This window comes from Schistocerca gregaria, chromosome 11 (assembly GCF_023897955.1).
Source record: "Schistocerca gregaria isolate iqSchGreg1 chromosome 11, iqSchGreg1.2, whole genome shotgun sequence".
Classification (NCBI taxonomy): Eukaryota; Metazoa; Arthropoda; class Insecta; order Orthoptera; family Acrididae; genus Schistocerca; species Schistocerca gregaria.
In genome coordinates this window covers 45,008,262-45,014,913 of record NC_064930.1, presented here as the reverse complement: position 1 = coordinate 45,014,913, position 6,652 = coordinate 45,008,262, and the positions used below count along the sequence as shown (strand labels likewise).

At 46.9% G+C, this 6,652-nt stretch overlaps 1 protein-coding gene across 1 annotated transcript in view; it reads left to right on the top strand.

Annotated features, from left to right (window-relative positions):
- Nucleotides 1-756: 756 nt before the first annotated feature.
- LOC126295127 (ankyrin-3-like) overlaps nucleotides 757-6,652 on the top strand; it is a 79,008-nt gene continuing 73,112 nt past the window's right edge. The window contains exon 1 of the mRNA XM_049987398.1: nucleotides 757-824. The gene's annotated coding sequence lies outside the window, so the exon portion shown is untranslated. The remainder of the gene's footprint in view (nucleotides 825-6,652) is intronic.

Here is a 6,652-nt window from a genome sequence, read left to right as displayed (position 1 = left end):
GTTCAAGTTTTCCCTCGAGTGAAAAGTTTAATTTTTTATTTTCAGACAATTATTATCTGTCTGTCCGTCCGTGAAATCCTTTGTGAAAAGATTCTATGATTTTGCGAAGCTGCACTGGTACACACAGCAATATTGTTTACGTGATCGTGTGTCAATTATCAAAGTTGAGGCACTCACACATAATCAACTTCGCTCTCCAAAATTCCGGGACAAGTTCAGATTTGCTTGGACACATGCAGGATTTGACGGTCTACACATGGAAAAATTTGAAAATGTTAAAAGAATTTGCGTTGAATTTTGAAGCGAGAGCTACAAAAATTGGTATTCGTTTTTGAACAGCGTGTTGACTGACACATTTTCATTGGGTTTAACAACATCAAAGTTCGGTTAAACAAAAGAATAACAAAAAAAGTGAGTGAAGCAGTGGGCATTTAGCTAGTTTATTTGTGGAATAAGAAGTGGAGACTTATTTTACAAGGCGCCTTCCGCCCAGCTTAGAAGTGTGTGTGGCTGCGGTAAATAGCTCCTTTCGTTTCTGAGGAACGTTGGGTGGACATCTAGTCACAGGCGGGATGAAACGACGATATGTGGCGATCTGTCAGAGGAAAGCTCCAGTCGACTATTTCTCGGAAGAAAAGCTACGCAAAGATATGACACCACAAGCGTTCGGCCTTGTCCGCCAGCAGTCGGAGACCGGGAGCCACGTGACCGTGACGCAAGAGCTGCGGCTGCCCTGCCCCTGTTACGCAACAGTCACTCAGTCGGCGTGCCAGCGGTGTGTGCTGGCGTTCCTACAGAAGGGCAGGCGCTTGTGTACGCGACAGGTAGGAGGGCTGAGTAGGGCTCTCGATAAAATATCCATGTATCTATATTGTTCCCGAGATATATCGGCTATATGTTTCTCCACGATACATCGATACTGCCATGCCAATATCATGAGACGATATTTTCATTTTATGTTATACTTCTTTCGCAATTTTTGGTAAAAATTTGAAGTTACCCCTTTGAAATTACAGTTTAACGTAATTTTACTTTCACTGTGCGAAGTAGTCTTACTACTTTTGTGTTTTCATCACGCTCAATCTTGACTGTGTGATGCAACTACACTCCTGGAAATGGAAAAAAGAACACATTGATACCGGTGTGTCAGACCCACCATACTTGCTCCGGACACTGCGGGAGGGCTGTACAAGCAATGATCACACGCACGGCACAGCGGACACACCAGGAACCGCGGTGTTGGCCGTCGAATGGCGCTAGCTGCGCAGCATTTGTGCACCGCCGCCGTCAGTGTCAGCCAGTTTGCCGTGGCATACGGAGCTCCATCGCAGTCTTTAACACTGGTAGCATGCCGCGACAGCGTGGATGTGAACCGTATGTGCAGTTGACGGACTTTGAGCGAGGGCATATAGTGGGCATGCGGGAGGCCGGGTGGATGTACCGCCGAATTGCTCAACACGTGGGGCGTGAGGTCTCCACAGTACATCGATGTTGTCGCCAGTGGTCGGCGGAAGGTGCACGTGCCCGTCGACCTGGGACCGGACCGCAGCGACGCACGGATGCACACCAAGACCGTAGGATCCTACGCAGTGCCGTAGGGGACCGCACCGCCACTTCCCAGCAAATTAGGGACACTGTTGCTCCTGGGTTATCGGCGGGACCATTCGCAACCGTCTCCATGAAGCTGGGCTACGGTCCCACACACCGTTAGGCCGTCTTCCGCTCACGCCCCAACATCGTGCAGCCCGCCTCCAGTGGTGTCGCGACAGGCGTGAATGGAGGGACGAATGGAGACGTGTCGTCTTCAGCGATGAGAGTCGCTTCTGCCTTGGTGCCAATGATGGTCGTATGCGTGTTTGGCGCCGTGCAGGTGAGCGCCACAATCAGGACTGCATACGACCGAGGCACACAGGGCCAACACCCGGCATCATGGTGTGGGGAGCGATCTCCTACACTGGCCGTACACCTCTGGTGATCGTCGAGGGGACACTGAATAGTGCACGGTACATCCAAACCGTCATCGAACCCATCGTTCTACCATTCCTAGACTGGCAAGGGAACTTGCTGTTCCAACAGGACAATGCACGTCCGCATGTATCCCGTGCCACCCAACGTGCTCTAGAAGGTGTAAGTCAACTACCCTGGCCAGCAAGATCTCCGGATCTGTCCCCCATTGAGCATGTTTGGGACTGGATGAAGCGTCGTCTCACGCGGTCTGCACGTCCAGCATGAAAGCTGGTCCAACTGAGGCGCCAGGTGGAAATGGCATGGCAAGCCGTTCCACAGGACTACATCCAGCATCTCTAGGATCGTCCCCATGGGAGAATAGCAGCCTGCATTGCTGCGAAAGGTGGATATACACTGTACTAGTGCCGACATTGTGCATGCTCTGTTGCCTGTGTCTATGTGCCTGTGGTTCTGTCAGTGTGATCATGTGATGTATCTGACCCCAGGAATGTGTCAATAAAGTTTCCCCTTCCTGGGACAATGATTTCACGGTGTTCTTATTTAAATTTCCAGGAGTGTACATGTGGCACACTAGAAGAAGCCCGATTGCTCTTGTGAGGTGGCAGTGTTAGCGGAATAACACGATATCCCATGTGAAGAAATAGCACACCAGTTGCATTAAAAGACACTTTTTAATGCATCTAACGTGGTATTTCTACTCATTGGCGTTCTTAAAAAACAGTCGCTGTGAATGATAAACAAAAACCTAAATGAGAAGACTGGTCTTTGCGGTGGGTGCAGACACGTGAAGGGTAATGCTGACGTAATCGGCACTCGGTGCTACCAACAGAAACTGATAGTTTAACTTCACCGCGCAGTTTTGGCACTGCAACTGCTTGGTCGCTGGCGTCCACAGAAACGGAAAAAAAAACCGCAGAGAAGTCGATGTGAGGAGTTCCGGGCAAATCAGATGTGTAACGAAACCTAACGACGCATCTGTCGGACACCTTTTATTGTGCCACTTACATGGAGTTATTACCTTTGTTAGCAGAGTGGTTATCGCCAAGAATGAGTCTGCATGGTTTTCCTTTTAATTCTTGCTTTAAAGGGTATAGGCAGGCTGCTAGCTCGTTGATGTACAGACAGTCTAATAATAATAAATCAGTACTTAAATATACAGGGTGAGTCACCTAACATTACCGCTGGATATATTTCGTAAACCACATCAAATGCTGACGAATCGATTCCACAGACCGAACGTGACGAGAGGGGCTAGTGTAACTGGTTAATACAAAACATAAAAAAATGCACGGAAGTATGTTTTTTAACACAAACCTAGGTTTTTTAAATGGAACCCCGTTAGTTTTGTTAGCACATCTGAACATATAAACAAATACGTAATCAGTGCCGTTTGTTGCATTGTAAAATGTTAATTACATCCGGAGATATTGTAACCTAAAGTTGACGCTTGAGTACCACTCCGCTGTTCGATCGTGTGTATCGGAGAGCACCGAATTACGTAGGGATCCAAAGGGAACGGTTCAAAAATGGTTCAAATGGCTCTGAGCACTATGGGACTGAACTGCTGTGGTCATCAGTCCCCTAGAACTTAGAACTACTTAAACCTAACTAACCTAAGGACATCACACACATCCATGCCCGAGGCAGGATTCGAACCTGCGACCGTAGCAGTCGCACGGTTCCGGACGGCGCGCCTAGAACCGCGAGACCACCGCGGCCGGCAAGAGAACGGCGATGAACCTTAGGTACAGAAGAGACTGGAACAGCACATTACGTCCGCATGCTAACACCTTTTTATTGGTCTTTTTCATTAACGCACATGTACATTACCATGAGGGGTGAGGTAAACGTACACACGTGGTTTCCGTTTTCAACTACACGCACACAGAAATTGACTTACAGACACCAACTCATTTTTATGTGTTGGTACGACGAACTGCGTTTACCTTTTACTCCTTCTCGATATGATGAAAATGTTACAAAGCCAAGCCTCTCTATACGTAATCGATTATCCAAAGGAAATAATAGCTTGAACTAAAAACATGAACAGGACAGCTCAGTACGACTAACGCTTGACCAATGACGTGCAGAGGCAAAATGGAGAAGAGGGATTGAGGGAGGTATGGCTACCGAGTCACAAACGGATTTTAATCCAGCACTCGAGAGAGATGAATCGATGTCGTGTTTATTTCTCTTTCGTGCTCAGTTGTGGCTGCTTTAGTTTTGAGATAGAGGTAATGACTTTACTTACGTGAGACTAAGTTAAGGCTCATTAAGTAACTGTTCCATATGCTTTTGAAGACATTTCGGTGTTTTAATTTGTCCCCTTTTTCTCCTCATTTGGTCAATTTATTCGCTGTTTGATTTGAAATTAATTTTTTTCCGCCTATTTACCGCAGCTAAAATTTCGCCTCCCTAGGCGGCGGCCTATTCTTGCCTGATGACAGAAACAGACCCCTCCAGTCTCACCTCGTTGAAATCAGTCGAGTAATGTTGCAGTGTGGCTAGGAGATAGGAGTAAGAAATATTTCAGAACCTACTTTTAACACTTCGTTTGTGCAGGACGTGCAAAAAGGCACTCCATCTTACAGCTGCACATCACAACTAGAGAAACAGTCATAATTCTGTTTACTGTATTAATTTCGCCTCTAGCTGCCCTGCTGGTTAGCCAGCCGGCCAGAGTGGCCATGCGGTTCTAGGCGCTATTGTCTGGAACCGTGAGACCGCTACGTTCGCAGGTTCGAATCCTGCCTCGGGTATGGATGTGTGTTCTAAGTTCTAGGCGACTGATGACCTCAGAAGTTGAGTCGCATAGTGTTGTGGTTGGCAGGAGAGCCAACCGTGTTAGTAAAGGAGGCCGAAATGCACGCGTTTTAGCTCACGCAGGCTGGCGTGAGGTCTGGAACATGACAAGGGAATTAGAATTGAGAAAAACGGACGTAGCTGGTGGAATACTTAACTTTAATCCATTAATGACGAACGTCGCTCGTGACGGTACATGATTTACAATGTTAATAGAAACTGATCATGGCTAGGTCGTAGCAAATAACGTAGCTCAAGGCTATGCTAACTATCGTCTCGGCAAATGAGAGCGTAATTTGTCAGTGAACCATCGCTAGCGCAGTCGGCTGTACAACTGGGGCGAGTGCTAGGAAGTCTCTCTAGACCTGCCGTGTGGTGGCGCTCGGTCTGGAATCACTGATAGTGGCGACACGCGGGTCCGACGTATACTAACGGACCGCGGCCGATTTAAAGCCTACCACCTAGCAAGTGTGGCGTCTGGCGGTGACACCGCACATAGTGCTCAGAGCCATTTGAACCATTTTTTTTTTTTTTTTTTTTTTTGCTGGTTAGCCTGCTCGCCGTAGGTATTGCGTGACATCGAATTTAAGTAATTCACCCAACGTAACTGATTCGTTTTTGGTTTAAGCATATAGTCGCGGACTACTTTGTTTGAAAGAAATGAATTCCATTTGCGGAGATGATAATTTATTTCATAATTTTTGACTCAATAACTTTTTCTGGTAGTATCGTAACCGGTTTTGACCTTGAAAGGCCATCTTCACATGCTACAATACAGAACAGAATGGCTTGAATTAAGATGTGATACCGGTGCATGTACAATTTCGAGAAACAGGTTGTTCGTGTAAAGGCAAATCGCCGGGCCGTCTCCAACTGTCTGACACAGACGTCGAAGGCATCCGCCATAGTTTCACAAGGAGTCTGCAGAAATCCGTTCGCCGTGTAGCTCGAACAGGTCAAAATGCCCCTGATGTCCGCTTGGCCGGTGTTGCGTCGGCGTTTACGCGTGACACAGTGCAACATTCAGCTACTGCGAGCTCTTCGTGAAGGTGGCAAACAACAACGTGTGAAGTTCTGTAATTTCGTTTGGCAAGATGGAGGATGACAATTTTATTCAGCACTTAGTGTTTAGTGAGGACGCAACATTCCATTTAAATGAAAAGATGAACCGTCATAATGCGAGAATATGAGGTATTGTAACAATCACATGAAGTTGTACAATATGAGAGAGACTCTCCAAAATTTAATGTGTTTTGTGAGGTTTCACAGGGAAAGGTGTATGGTCCATTTTTTTCTGTCCTGAGAATACTGTTAAAGGAAGCACGTATCTCGATATGTTTCAGAACTTTATTTCGCCATACATCTACATTTATACTCCGCAAGCCACCAAACGGCGTGTGGCGGAGGGCACTTTACGTGCCACTGTCATTACCTCTCTTTCCTGTTCCAGTCGCGTATGGTTTGCGGGAAGAACGACTGCCGGGAAGCCTCCGTGCGCGCTGGACTCTCTATAATTTTACATTCGTGATCTCCTCGGGAGGTATAAGTAGGTGGAAGCAATATATTCGAAACCTGGACAGCAAGCTACACCGCGATGCAGAGCGCCTCTGTTGCAGAGTCTGCCACTCGAGTTTGCTAAACATCTCCGTAACGCTATAACCCTTACCAAATAAGCTTGTGACGAAACGCGCCGCTCTTCTTTGGATGTTCTCTATCTCCTCTGGTACGAATGCCACACTGATGAGCAATACTCAAGTATACGCCGAACGAGTGTTTTGTAAGCCACCTCATTTGTTGATGGATTACATTTTCTAAGAACTCTCCCAATGGATCTCAACCTGGCACCCACCTTACCAAAAATTAATTTTGTATGATCATTCCA